General features: G+C 48.7%; 1 protein-coding gene across 1 annotated transcript in view; it reads right to left on the minus strand.

Annotated features, from left to right (window-relative positions):
* Positions 1–16,187, minus strand: part of lekr1 (leucine, glutamate and lysine rich 1) — a 178,938-nt gene that overhangs the window by 21,567 nt on the left and 141,184 nt on the right. The window lies entirely within an intron of this gene.

A 16,187-nucleotide genomic window follows, 5' to 3' on the forward strand; every position in this document is an offset into this window, starting at 1 on the left:
GCCAGCCCAGGACCTCCCCAGACCACGTGTAACCACGCCAGCCCAGGACCTCCACAGACCACATGTAACCACGCCAGCCCAGGACCTCCCCAGACCACGTGTAACCACGCCAGCCCAGGACCTCCCCAGACCACGTGTAACCACGCCAGCCCAGGACCTCCCCAGACCACGTGTAACCACGCCAGCCCAGGACCTCCCCAGACCACGTGTAACCACGCCAGCCCAGGACCTCCCCAGACCACGTGTAACCACGCCAGCCCAGGACCTCCCCAGACCACGTGTAACCACGCCAGCCCAGGACCTCCCCAGACCACGTGTTAACCACGCCCAGCCCAGGACCTCCCCAGACCACGTGTTTAACCACGCCAGCCCAGGACCTCCCCAGACCACGTGTAACCACGCCAGCCCAGGACCTCCCCAGACCACGTGTAACCACGCCAGCCCAGGACCTCCCAGACCACGTGTAACCACGCCAGCCCAGGACCTCCCAGACCACGTGCTGTAACCACGCCAGCCCAGGACCTCCCCAGACCACGTGTAACCACGCCAGCCCAGGACCTCCCCAGACCACGTGTAACCACGCCCAGCCCAGGACCTCCCCAGACCACGGGTAACCACGCCAGCCCAGGACCTCCCAGACCACGGGTAACCACGCCAGCCCAGGACCCTCCCCAGACCACGTGTAACCACGCCAGCCCAGGACCTCCCCAGACCACGTGTACCACGCCAGCCCAGGACCTCCCCAGACCACGTGTAACCACGCCAGCCCAGGACCTCCCCAGACCACGGGTAACCACGCCAGCCCAGGACCTCCCCAGACCACGTGTAACCACGCCAGCCCAGGACCTCCCCAGACCACGTGTAACCACGCCAGCCCAGGACCTCCCCAGACCACGTGTAACCACGCCAGCCCAGGACCTCCCCAGACCACGGGTAACCACGCCAGCCCAGGACCTCCCAGACCACGGGTAACCACGCCAGCCCAGGACCTCCCCAGACCACGTGTAACCACGCCCAGCCCAGGACCTCCCCAGACCACGTGTAACCACGCCAGCCCAGGACCTCCCCAGACCACGTGTAACCACGCCAGCCCAGGACCTCCCCAGACCACGTGCTAACCACGCCCAGCCCAGGACCTCCCCAGACCACGTGTAACCACGCCAGCCCAGGACCTCCCCAGACCACGTGTAACCACGCCAGCCCAGGACCTCCCCAGACCACGTGTAACCACGCCAGCCCAGGACCTCCCAGACCACGTGTAACCACGCCAGCCCAGGACCTCCCCAGACCACGTGTAACCACGCCAGCCCAGGACCTCCCCAGACCACGTGTAACCACGCCCAGCCCAGGACCTCCCCAGACCACGTGCTAACCACGCCAGCCCAGGACCTCCCAGACCACGTGTAACCACGCCAGCCCAGGACCTCCCCAGACCACGTGTAACCACGCCAGCCCAGGACCTCCCCAGACCACGTGTAACCACGCCAGCCCAGGACCTCCCCAGACCACGTGTAACCACGCCAGCCCAGGACCTCGACGTAACCACGCCAGCCCAGGACCTCCCAGACCACGTGCAACCACGCCAGCCCAGGACCCCCCCAGACCACGTGTAACCACGCCAGCCCAGGACCTCCCCAGACCACGGGTAACCACGCCAGCCCAGGACCTCCCCAGACCACGGGTAACCACGCCAGCCCAGGACCTCCCCAGACCACGTGTAACCACGCCAGCCCAGGACCTCCCCAGACCACGTGTAACCACGCCCAGCCCAGGACCTCCCCAGACCACGTGTAACCACGCCAGCCCAGGACCTCCCCAGACCACGGGTAACCACGCCAGCCCAGGACCTCCCCAGACCACGGGTAACCACGCCAGCCCAGGACCTCCCCAGACCACGTGTAACCACGCCAGCCCAGGACCTCCCAGACCACGTGCAACCACGCCAGCCCAGGACCTCCCCAGACCACGTGTAACCACGCCAGCCCAGGACCTCCCCAGACCACGTGTAACCACGCCAGCCCAGGACCTCCCCAGACCACGGGTAACCACGCCCAGCCCAGGACCTCCCCAGACCACGGGTAACCACGCCAGCCCAGGACCTCCCCAGACCACGTGTAACCACGCCAGCCCAGGACCTCCCAGACCACGTGTAACCACGCCAGCCCAGGACCTCCACAGACCACGTGTAACCACGCCAGCCCAGGACCTCCCCAGACCACGTGTAACCACGCCAGCCCAGGACCTCCCCAGACCACGTGTAACCACGCCAGCCCAGGACCTCCCCAGACCACGTGTAACCACGCCAGCCCAGGACCTCCCCAGACCACGTGTAACCACGCCCAGCCCAGGACCTCCCCAGACCACGTGTAACCACGCCAGCCCAGGACCTCCCCAGACCACGTGTAACCACGCCAGCCCAGGACCTCCCCAGACCACGGGTAACCACGCCAGCCCAGGACCTCCCCAGACCACGTGTAACCACGCCAGCCCAGGACCTCCCCAGACCACGTGTAACCACGCCAGCCCAGGACCTCCCCAGACCACGTGTAACCACGCCAGCCCAGGACCTCCCCAGACCACGTGCTAACCACGCCAGCCCAGGACCTCCCCAGACCACGTGTAACCACGCCAGCCCAGGACCTCCCCAGACCACGTGTAACCACGCCAGCCCAGGACCTCCCCAGACCACGTGTAACCACGCCAGCCCAGGACCTCCCCAGACCACGTGTAACCACGCCAGCCCAGGACCTCCACATCCGGCTTCTTCACCTGCGGGACGGTCTGAGACCAGCCACCCGGACAGCTGATGAAACTGTGGGTTGACACAACCGAAGAATTTCTGCACAAACTGTCAGAAACCTTCTCAGGGAAGCTCATCTGCGTGCTCGTCGTCCTCACCAGGGTCTTGACCAGACTGCAGTTTGGCGTCGTAACCGACTTCAGTGGGCAAATGCTCACCTTCGATGGCCACTGGCATGGTGAAGAAGTGCGCTATTCACGGATGAATCCTGGTTTCAACTGTACAGGGCAGATGGCAGACAGCATGTATGGCGTCGTGTGGACGAGTGGTTTGCTGATGCCAACATTGTGAACAGAGTGCCCCATGGTGGGGTTATGGTGTGGGCAGGCAGGCATAAGCTACGGACAACGAACACAATTGCATTTATTGATGGCAATGTGAATGCACAAATATACTGTGACGAGATCCAGAGGCCCATTGTCGTGCCATTCATCCGCCACCATCACCTCATGTTTCATCATGATAATGCCTGCCCCATGTTGCAAGGATCGGTACACAATTCCTTGAAGCTGAAAATGTCCCAGTGCTTCCATGGCCTGCATACTCACCAGACATGTCACCCATTGAGCAGGTTTGGGATGCTCTGGATCGATGTGTACGACAGCGTGTTCCAGTTCCTGCCAATATCCAGCAACTTCACACAGCCATTGAAGAGGAGTTGGACAACATTCCACAGGCCACAATCAACAGCCTGATCAACTCTCTGCGAAGGAGATGTGTCACGCTGCATGATGCAAATGGTGGTCACACCAGATACTGACTGGTTTTCTGATCCACGCCCCTACCTTTCTTTTTAAAGGTATCTGTGACAAACAGATGCATATCTGTATTCCCAGCCATGTGAAATCCATAGATTAGGGCCTAATGAATTGATTCCAATTGACTGATTTCCTTATATGGACTGTAACTCTGTAAAATCTTTGAAATTGTTGCATGTTGCAAATATATTTTTGTTCAGTGTAGATGAAACTGTAAAAAAATATCAGAAGTTTATATTCATGACTAGGGCTGGTTTGAGGTCACAGAGACAGACTGTCATCCATCTGTTAGGAACAACTAAAATGGTGGAATGTTTGCCCAGGGGGACAGGCACATTTCTGAAAAACAAAACCAAGCCATCACCATGGAGAAACCCATCCAAATAGCATACAAACAACCATCACAGCTAAACCAACACTATCATAAAGCTCTGAGGAGACCATTAGAGCTGTATGCACACGTGTGTGTGTCAGCGTTTGTATGTGCATGTGTGTATGTGTTAAATGTGTGCCAGAATGCCAGAACAGGCAGGGCTAATCCCCAGTCTCCCAGGAAGGGTTCAGAGGTCACTGTGTCCTCCTCAGTTTGGGCAACCCAACATTGGGAATCTGCTCTCTAATCCGCTCCAATCCACCAGGTTTTCCCTCCCAGCGTTCCTGAGATGCAGGGACCTAATGTTCAGAACAGCAGGGGCGCGTATGTGTTGTGTGTGTGTGTGTGTGTGTGTGTGTGTGTGTGTGTGTGGACCTAGTACTCAGACAGCGAGAGAGTCAGATATAAACAAACAAACGGAATGCTCTAGCTGTGCTGCTATTCCAATGTCTGCCTTTTACCTCGAGACAGTATAATCACAGTAATACACACTGGATACTATAATCACAGTAATACACATTGAATACTATAATCGCAGTAATACATACTGGATACTATAATCACAGTAATACACACTGGATACTATAATCACAGTAATACATACTGAATACTATAATCACAGTAATACATACTGGATAATATAATCACAGTAATACACATTGAATACTATAATCGCAGTAATACATACTGGATACTATAATCACAGTAATACACACTGGATACTATAATCACAGTAATACATACTGAATACTATAATCACAGTAATACTTACTGGATACTATAATCACAGTAATACATACTGGATACTATAATCACAGTAATACACATTGAATACTATAATCACAGTAATACACATTGAATACTATAATCGCAGTAATAAATACTGGATACTATAATCACAGTACTATATACTGAATACTATAATCACAGTAATACACATTGAATACTATAATCGCAGTAATACATACTGGATACTATAATCGCAGTAATACATACTGGACACTATAATCACAGTAATACACATTGAATACTATAATCACAGTAATACACATTGAATACTATAATCGCAGTAATACATACTGGATACTATAATCACAGTAATACATACTGGATACTATAATCACAGTAATATATGCTGGAAACTATCATCACAGTAATACATACTGAATACTATAATCACAGTAATACACACTGGATAATATAATCACAGTAATACACATTGAATACTATAATCGTAGTAATACATACTGGATACTATAATCACAGTAATACACATTGAATACAATAATCACAGTAATACATACTGGATACTATAATCACAGTAATACATACTGGATAATATAATCACAGTAATACACATTGAATACTATAATCGTAGTAATACATACTGGATACTATAATCACAGTAATACACACTGGATACTATAATCACAGTAATACATACTGAATACTATAATCACAGTAATACATACACACTGGATACTATAATCACATTTATACATACTGAATACTATCATCACAGTAATTCATACACACTGGATACTATAATTCACAGTAATAGATAAACACTGGATAGACAGGCCAGCCTAGTTCTGCCGCCTTAGTCAGTTTATCTTTCAACCACATATCTGTTTTTCTACAGTTGGTATAATGATTGTCCTATGTCTTTTTTCCCTAGATTTCATCGTTATCATGTTCCAGAGTGTGAGGAAGCCTATAGCAGTTTAGTCTCTGTTCTTGTAGACAAAATGATACATTTCCCTGTGGGCATTACTCACTCCCCAGAGGCGTGTGACAGATAGCAGAAGGCAGACACACACACACACACACACACACACACACACACACACACACACACACACACACACACACACACACACACACACACACACACACACACACACACACACACACACACACACACACACACACACACACACACACACACACACACACCTAAGACGGAAAGACAAAAACAAACAAATAGTCTAAATACCTCAGACAGACATAACATCCAAGCCTCGACAGATGACGGTGACATACGACAACACACTAGCTAGCGTCTAGCAAGCTCAACCCTCCACAAAAGCTAAATGCTAACATCACACAATTTGAACCCAGCTGTTAAAGAGTGAGAGCTCTTAGCTAGGCCCCCCTTAGACATAATATCCATATCTGTCATGTTGCATCAACCCAAAAGGCTTCATAATATTTGTACACGCACGCATTTGATGATCCTCTCAATATGTCAGACTGTGTAAAGAATAATGAATAGAACATGCTCCTTCTCCCCAGAGAGTGAGGGAGAGTGAGGGAGCGATGGAGTGATAGATAGGGGAACATTTCAGTCATGGAAAAAGAAGATGAATGTCATTTCAGCAGCTAGTCTGAGTGATGCGACGTGAAGCGGTATAAATGTTAGATAGCATGGGAGAGGAGCACACACACACACACACACACACACACACACACACACGCACGCACGTGCACGCACGCGCACGCACACACACGCACGCACGCACACGCACACACACACACACACACACACACACACACACACACACACACACACACACACACACACACACACACACACACACTCCCCCTCTCTCATTCCCACATACAGCTGAACAATCACCTCCAAATTCAAAGAGCTTCAGATATGACAGAAGAGTATCAGATTATGATATAAAGAGTGTATCCTTAAAGGGATTCTCTGGTACTTTTATATACTTGCAGCCCTCTCACCAGCCTCGAATTTGACTCTCACGATATTACCTTACTTAGAATATCTGAAAAGCATGGGATATTAGATGAGAAGGACATCTCCAATAAGAATGCCTATTGTAAACTCGCTAGGGTGAATGACAAATAGGGTATTACAGTAATTTCAGATACAATTATTATAGACTTGGTTATTATTATAAGGATATGCTTTCCCATGCATTAAATGAAACTGAAACAGTGAATGACTACACCATACAACAGACATAAGGTTCAATATCTACATTATCTCTGAATGTAATCTGGAGACCACCTCAGGTCAGTAGCTCTCTCTCTCTCTCTCTCTCTCTCTCTCTCTCTCTCTCTCTCTCTCTCTCTCTCTCTCTCTCTCTCTCTCTCTCTCTCTCTCTCTCTCTCTCTCTCTCTCTCTCTCACTCTCTCTCTCTCTCTCTCTCTCTCTCTCTCTCTCTCTCTCTCTCTCTCTCTCTCTCTCTCCTCTCTCCTCCTCTCTCCCAAAAATTCACCCAACTTTTTGTGGTAAGCTTGTGGAAGACTACCCGAAACGTTTGACCCAAGTTAAACAATTTAAAGGCAATGCTACCAAATACTAATTGAGTGTATGTAAACTTCTGACCCACTGGGAATGTGATTAAATAAATAAAAGCTTAAATAAATCATTCTCTCAACTATTATTCTGACATTTCACATTCTTAAAATAAAGCGGTGATCCTAACTGACCTAAGGGGATTTTTACTAGGATTAAATGTCAGGAATTGTGAAAAACTGAGTTTAAATGTATTTGGCTAAGGTGTGACAACGGGTGCTGTAGGTGTCCTGGAGGGCTGGTAGTTTGCCCCCGGTGATGCGTTGGGCAGACCGCACCACACTCTGGAGAGCCCTGCGGTTGTGGGTGGTGCAGTTGCCGTACCAGGCGGTGATACAGCCCGACAGGATGCTCTCAATTGTGCATCTGTAAAAGGGTTTTAGGTGCCAAGACAAATTTCTTCAGCCTCCTGAGGTTGAAGAGGTTCTGTTGCACCTTTTTCACCACACTGTCTGTGTGGGTGGACCATTTCAGTTTGTCAGTGATGTGTACGCCGAGGAACTTGAAGCTTTCCACCTTCTCCACTGCGGTCCCATTGATGTGGATAGGGGGGTGTTCCCTCTGCTGTTTCCTGAAGTCACGATCATCTCCTTTGTTTTGTTGATGTTGAATGAGAGGTTATTTTCCTAGCACCACACTCCCAGAGCCCTCACCTCCTCCCTGTAGGCTGTCTCGTCATTGTTGGTAATCAGGCCTACTATTGTTGTGTCGTCTGCAAACTTGATGATTGAGTTGGAGGCGTGCTTGGCCACGCAGTCATGAGTGAACAGGGAGTACAGGAGGGGGCTGAGCACGCACCCTTGTGGGGCCCCAGTGTTGAGGATCAGTGAAGTGGAGGTGTTGTTTCCTACCTTCACCACCTGGGGGCGGCCCGTTAGGAAGTCCAGGACCCAGTTGAGGGTACTATGGTGTTGAATGCTGAGCTATAGTCAATGAACAGCATTCTTACATAGGTATTCCTCTTGTCCAGATGGGATAGGACAGTGTGCAGTGTGATGCCTTTTTCCGAATAACTACACTGTTTGTATTCTGCCATATTCCCAGTCACCTTGCCATGCTTAAATGCGGTGGTTCTCACTTTCAGTTTTGCACGAATGCTGGCATCTATCCACGGTTTCTGGTTAGGGTAGGTTTTAATAGTCACAGTGGGTAAAACATCTCCTATACAATTGCTGATAAACTCAGTCACCATATCAATATAAACGTTGATATTATTCTCTGAAGCTACCCGGAACATATCCCAGTCCACGTGATCCAAAAAATCTTGAAGCGTGGATTGCGATTGGTCAGACCAGCGTTGAATAGTCCTTAGCACGGGTACTTCCTGTTTGAGTTTCTGCCTATAGGAAGGGAGGAGCAAAATGGAGTCAAGCTCAGATTTGCTGAACGGAGGGCGGGGGAGGGCCTTGTATGCATCCCGGAAGTTGGAGTAGCAGTGGTCGAGTGTTTTAGCAGCGCGAGTACTACAGTCGATGTGTTGATAAAACTCCGGCAGCCTTTTCCTCAAATTTGCTTTGGTGAAATCCCCAGCTACAGTAAATGCAGCCTCAGGATATGTGGTTTCCAGTTTGCATAAAGTCCAGTGAAGTTCCTTGAGGGCCATCGTGGTATCGGCTTGAGGGGGGATATACACGGCCGTGACTATAACCGAATAAAATTCTCTTGGGAGATAATATGGATGGCATTTGATTGTGAGGTATTCTAGGTCAGGTGAACAAAAGGACTTGAGTTCCTGTATGTTATCACAATTACACCATGAGTCATTAATCATAAAACATACACCTCCGCCCTTCTGCTTCCCGGAGAGATATTTATCCCTGTATGCGTGATGAACTGAGAACCCAACTGGATGGACCGACTTGTACAGTATATCCCGAGAGAGCCGTGTTTCCGTGAAACAGAGTATGTTACAATCCCTGATGTCTCTCTGGAAAGCAGCCCTCGCCCTGAGCTCGTCAACTTTATTATCCAGAGACTGAACATTAGCGAGTACTACACTCGGAAGCGGTGGGTGGTGTGCACGCCTCCTAAGTCGGACTAGAAGGCCGCTCCGAGTACCTCTCCCCTGGCGTTGTTTTGGGTCGGCCTCTGGAATCAGTTCAATTGCCCTGGGGGGTGCGAACAAAGGATCCGCTTCGGGGAAAGTCGTATTCCTGGTCGTAATGCTGGTAGTGCTGGTGAGTTACCTCCGCTCTGATATCCAATAGTTCTTCCCGGCTGTATGTAATAACACAAATAATTTTCTGGCCTAATAACGTAAGAGATAATAGATAAAGAAAACAAAATACTGCAAGGTTTCCTAAGAGCTAGAAGCAAGGCAGCCCTCTCTGTCGGCGCCATGTTTTGTCGTCATGATGGGGTCATGATGGGGTCATGATGTGTAGAAATGTTCACAGTACAGTGTGTTGACCTTTCTAAGGGGTCAACAGCTTCTCTGTAATTTACTACTCATTTGTAGTTCCTGGACACAGTGTGCTGCTACTGCTGTCTCCTCCTGCTGTTGCCCAGTGTAACACAGTGGAACACTGACCCCCTGTAACACAGTGGAACACTGACCCCCTGTAACACAGTGGAACCCTGACCCCCATACGGGCCTGTGAGATCCATAGCAGGGCTTTGGGCGTGAACAGCACTCTGCTCACAAATCTTCCCCAATGATCCCCTGCTGCTGGGAATAATCCTGTCCACATCATGCTCCTACTTCAGAGGGGTCTGCATATGTGAGATTGTGTGTGAGTGTGTGTGTGTGTGTGTGTGTGTGTGTGTGTGTGTGTGTGTGTGTGTGTGTGTGTGTGTGTGCATGTGTGTGTGTGTGTGTGTGTGTGTGTGTGTATGTGTATGTGTGTGCAGGGATGGGGGGGATGGAAAACAAAAAAACCTGGAAAGATAATAGGAATAGCCTAATCGGATTCAGACCCTCGGGATATTGGAGCATGTGTGTGTGTGTGTGTTGGATTGTATGTGTGTGTGTGTTGGTGTGTGTGTGTGTGTTAAACCCCTGGAGTGTCAGAGCGTGCAAACTCGCCCCTCAGTCGGGGTGGATTAGAGAGAGGCATGGTGTATAAATCTGGGAGCATTTTCTCTCTCACGCCAGCCAGCTTTATTAGACAGACGTACGCATGTGTGTGTGTGCACGTCTGCTGTGCCCCCCCCCCCCACCTGAGAGAGAAGGCTCTCCATGTGTCTCTATCATGTGCAATGCTTTCCATCCTAACTTGAGAAACATACCCATCAATCGGAGAAGTTGCTCTCCATCAGTCTCTCCACATCTTGAACTATAGAAGTAGCATCAGATATGCGATTGAGGGGCATTGAAAACAGGACAAACAGTGACGAAGTGTAGACTGCGCTGGACACAGACAGAATGTCTTATCTGGCCTGTCCAGTTTCTACACCAATAGGCCCAGAGGTTAATAGCACGTCATGGATAGCGAGAAATAAAACACTCTTAAATGTCCGAGAACTTTCAGTCACATCACAAACCCTGACGTCTCTCCTTTCAAACCAGGACAACTGCCTCGTGAAAATCAGACACACGAATTCATGGGACAATTAAGAAATTGAATAATAGCAGCAGAAATGATATGAGCTGAGGGATAATGTAACAGTTTCCACTGAACACAGTAAGTAAGAGAGCAGTAGGTCTGGGAATTACTCCACACTGTACTATTAATACAGCTCTTCTTATGCCTACTGACATGAGTTTATCTTTTGAATATCCTTCGATTCTTTGGTATTGCCAGAGCAATATATTTATGGTTTTATGGATGCACTTACTCATCTAAATATCTGTCATAATAGTGATTTATACAACGGGGTGGGTCTAATTCTGAATGCTGATTGGTTAAAACCCCATTCCGTTCTTGTGTCTATTCCACAAGTTGCCACCGGCTAAATCTATGACGTTAAAAAATGCCCATTTACTCTGTTCCATCTGACTGCGCAATCCACTGTCTCATCAACCCAGCCAGGCAATTTATGAACTTGATCTCCACTATAAAAAGCCTCTAGACATAATCTCACATTTCTATTAGACTCACATTTAGTTTTCAACACCGGAGATTTGTATAAACCTTGCTGTCTGTCTCTCCGACATTTGCAACATTGAATCAATTTTGAAATTCGATCTCCTGCTGTCCCATAGTAATGAACGTGTCGGGAGTCGTGATGAGACAGAAAGGCAGGCAGCGTTTCTCAGCCAGTCGAAATCATGTATCAGCTGGCATCATATTTATGGATATATACAAAAAAAATATTGTATATATATTGAAAAAAGGTAAAACAAAGTGCAGCTAGTTTGCAGTCTTTCCAGCTTCAGTTTGAAGTGATTGTGTTACTGTAGCTGTGTTGTTGGCTAGCTCCTCTGAACAACAGTGTCCTGATGAGTGAGCACATTCTCTATGCCAGGCGAAATCGCGCCTCATTAGCTCATTGTTATGGATGTATCCAAATACAGTGAGGGGGAAAAGTATTTGATCCCCTGCTGATTTTGTACGTTTGTCACGATAGTTGTTGAACGAGAAGGACCAAGGCGCAGTGTGATAAGCATTCATGTTTATTTATATGCTGAATAAACACCACGACAAAATAACAAATTAACGATACGCGAAGTCCTACGGTACACACAACAAACCTCACACGGAACAAGATTCCCACAACTAACAGGTGCCAAAAGGCTGCCTAAGTATGGTCCCCAATCAGAGACAACGAGCGACAGCTGCCTCTGATTGGGAACCACACCGGCCAACATAGAAATACACATACTAGATCATACACAACATAGAATATTCACACCCTGACTCAACATATAAGAGTCCCCTGAGTCAGGGCGTGACAGTACCCCCCCAAAGGTGCGGACTCCGACCGTACAACCTTTACATAACAGGGTAGGGGCCGGGTGGGACGACCACATACTCTCCGCCTCCCTGTTGCGCCCCTGGTCTGGTCTGGACCTCGGCGCGCTGCTTCCCCTCTCCTTCCTCCCACGATACTCCAAGCCCTGTCTGGACCCTGGTGTGGGAGACCCCGAACCTGGAGAATGGCTGACGTCTGGGTCTGGACTGGAACCGCTGACTGGAGCTGGACCGGACGCCGGTGGAGCGGGCTGCTCAGGCTCCGGACTAGAGCCGCTGACCGGAGCTGGACTTGGCACCGGTGGAGCGGACTGCTCTGGCTCCGGAGTGGAGCCGCTGACCGGAGCTGGACTAGGCACCAGTGGAGCGGACTACTCTGGCTCCGGAGTGGAGCCGCTAACCGGAGCTTTTCTGGACCCCGGTGGAGCGGACTGCTCTGGCTCCGGAGTGGAGCAGCTGACCGGAGCTGGACTAGGCACCGGTGGAGCGGACTGCTCTGGCTCCGGAGTGGAGTGGTTTTGTCCGTGTTTGGTGGGATCTTCTGTCACGTTCGTTTAAGGACGGGTCAGACCAAGGCGCAGCGTGAAATGCGTACACGTTTATTTAAATGATAAACACACGACAAAACAACAAACCAACGACACGTGAAGTCCTAAGGCTAAACACAAAACAAGCCTCTAACACGGAACAAGATCCCACAACTAACGAGTGCCAATAGGCTGCCTAAGTGTGATCCCCAATCAGAGACAACGAGCGACAGCTGCCTCTGATTGGGAACCACACCGGCCAACATAGATCTACACATACTAGATCATACACATAGATATACACAACATAGAATATTCACACCCTGACTCAACATATAAGAGTCCCCTGAGTCAGGGCGTGACATTTGCATTTTAATGAGGGAAATAAGTATTTGACCCCCTCTCAATCAGAAAGATTTCTAGCTCCCAGGTGTCTTTTATACAGGTAACGAGCTGAGATTAGGAGCACACTCTTAAAGGGAGTGCTCCTAATCTCAACTTGTTACCTGTATATAAGACACCTGTCCACAGAAGCAATCAATCAATCAGATTCCAAACTCTCCACCATGGCCAAGACCAAAGAGCTCTCCAAGGAATGGGCTACAAGACCATCGCCAATCAGCTTGGTGAGAAGGTGACAACAGTTGGTGCGATTATTTGCAAATGGAAGAAACACAAAATAACTGTCAATCTCCCTCGGCCTGGGACTCCATGCAAGATCTCACCTCGTGTAGTTGCAATGATCATGAGAACGGTGAGGAATCAGCCCAGAACTACACAGGAGGATCTTGTCAATGATCTCAAGGCAGCTGGGACCATAGTCACCAAGAAAACAATTGGTAACACACTACGCCGTGAAGGACTGAAATCCTGCAACGCCTGCAAGGTCCCCCTGCTCAAGAAAGCACATATACAGGCCCGTCTGAAGTTTGACAATAAACATCTGAATGATTCAGAGGAGAACTGGGTGAAAGAGTTGTGGTCAGATGAGACCAAAATGGAGCTCTTTGGCATCAACTCAACTCGCCGTGTTTGGAGGAGGAGGAATGCTGCCTATGACCCCAAGAACACCATCCCCACCGTCAAACATGGAGGTGGAAACATTGTGGTGTTTTTCTGTGGTGTTTTTCTGCTATGGGGACAGGACAACTTCACCGCATCAAAGGGACAATGGACGGGGCCATGTACTGTCAAATCTTGGGTGCGAACCTCCTTCCCTCAGCCAGGGCATTGAAAATGGGTTGTGGATGGGTATTCCAGCATGACAATGACCCAAAACACACGGCCAAGGCAACAAAGGAGTGGCTCAAGAAGAGCACATTAAGGTCCTGGAGTGGCCTAGCCAGTCTCCAGACCTTAATCCCATAGAAAATCTGTGGAGGGAGCTGAAGGTTCGAGTTGCCAAACGTCAGCCTCGAAACCTTAATGACTTGGAGAAGATTTGCAAAGAGGAGTGGGACAAAATCCCTCCTGAGATGTGTGCAAACCTGGTGGCCAACTACAAGAAACGTCTGACCTCTGTGATTGCCAACAAGGGTTTTTCCACCAAGTACTAAGTCATGTTTTGCAGAGGGGTCAAATACTTATTTCCTCATTAAAATGCAAATCAATTTATAACATTTTTGACATGCGTTTTTCTGGATTTTGTTGTTGTTATTCTGTCTCTCACTGTTCAAATAAACCTACCATTAAAATTATAGACTGATCATGTCTTTGTCAGTGGGCAAACGTACAAAATCAGCAGGGGATCAAATACTTTTTTCCCTCACTGTAAATGTCACTAGAAAAGAGCTTATGCAAATGTAGCTACTTTGCTGTTATTCTGGCTGCACATTTTGACGTGACTGTAAGTTAGCCGTAGTTGGCTAGCTAGCGAGCAAGGGATAAGAACGTTGCCAGCCAGTATGGCAATGGAACGTTTAGAACGAATGACTGGGTCGCGTCCATAGATACAGAACAAAAAGAACGAATGACTAGGTCGCGTCTCTAGCAACCCTAGATTTGTGTTGGGACTATATCTTGTGGAAGGATGAAATAGTATGAATAAATTAATCAAAATAACGTTTGTAATGGAAATATGTCAACCAATATTTGAATATGTTGTTAACCCGTTGTATAAAAGTGATAATACCCTCGAATCCAGTGTTTGGGGGATATATTGGCATGGTTTGCCGGCCCTCGACTTCGTCTCCGGCCTAACAAAATCCGTGCCAATATATCCTCCAAACACTGCCTTCTCACTTAAATAGAAGATGTTATAACCAGAGGTCAAACAGTACTTCCTGTATCTAGTCATCAGTTCACCTTTCTGCAGTAATGTTGTGACTGTTTACTTTCTAACTCTAGCCAAACTACCCATATCTCCACACTGTATTCATTTACATTCATCTTATGACAAAGGAACCACATGTTTGACCTCTCTTGACTTCTAAATGATTTAGTGTGCGAGTCCCTGACCATGGAAGTGTGCAAAGAGCCATACAGCGTGAGAAGTAACCGCCGTCTCCCCCCTCCATCCCTCCCTCCCTCCCTCCCTCGCTCTTGTGCTAACCCTGAAGAGAGGAAAACATCAACAGCCCCATTGTGTGACGGCTGGATTGGAGGGGTGAAAGAGGGCATTGTTCTAATTATTCTTACATTACTCAACACACACTGCATACACACACACACACATGCACACATACACACATACATACACACACACACACATACACACACACACACGCACACGCACACGCAGGGTGGGGGTAGGCAGGGGGTCATTAGAGGGGGCAGAAGGACAGGGGTTGGGGGTGTAGTGTACAGTTGTAGAGTGCAGGGTGAGGGCTGGGAGGGTGGAAGAGGGAGCAGAGATTTGTTTTTGGGAACAAGGGCACAAAAGGTCTTCTCGCAGGTCAGCGAGGGTCAGCGATGGTCAGCGATGGCGGTGGCCAAACTGTTCCCTTTTATGAATGGAAAAACAAAGCCGTCTCAGAATGTCTGTGTGAGTACTTGTGGGCGTGTGTGAGCAGGCTGGTCACTAGAAATAGATGACGATTTCGGACGTTTGAAAAGGTCCTGAGAACTTCGATATACGCCTTCCTCGATGCTCACCCAAAAAAAATTAACAATTATCGCCCAGCACTCATGAGGCTTGGAGCTGGAGCGTGCTGCTTAGATCACTGCACTACAGCGGTTCACATTGCTCAAGCAAGCCATGAGAATACTATGAATACTGATGGTACCTAGCGCATTGCTTTTAATCCGTTTGTTTTAAGCCTTCCCCAAACCATAGCCAAACCATAACCTTAACCACTCGGAATGAATGCATAAACTGTTTACCTTTGAGATGTTTCTGTTTATTCTGTAACCACGCAGAATGAATGAGTAAAAAAAGTTCATCCATAATACATCGAATTTTGAAGTGAAACTATGAGATCTTGTTGGTGTGTGAGAGTGTTTGTGTGTCTGTGTGTTTTTGTGCAAGTGTGTGTTTGTCTGCCGCTGTGTGCTCAGACATTGCATGCCGTGTGAGTGTGTGTGTGTGAGAGTGGTAAGGACACAGGGTA

The sequence above is a fragment of the Coregonus clupeaformis genome, chromosome 5 (assembly GCF_020615455.1).
Source record: "Coregonus clupeaformis isolate EN_2021a chromosome 5, ASM2061545v1, whole genome shotgun sequence".
NCBI classification, from domain to species: domain Eukaryota; kingdom Metazoa; phylum Chordata; class Actinopteri; order Salmoniformes; family Salmonidae; genus Coregonus; species Coregonus clupeaformis.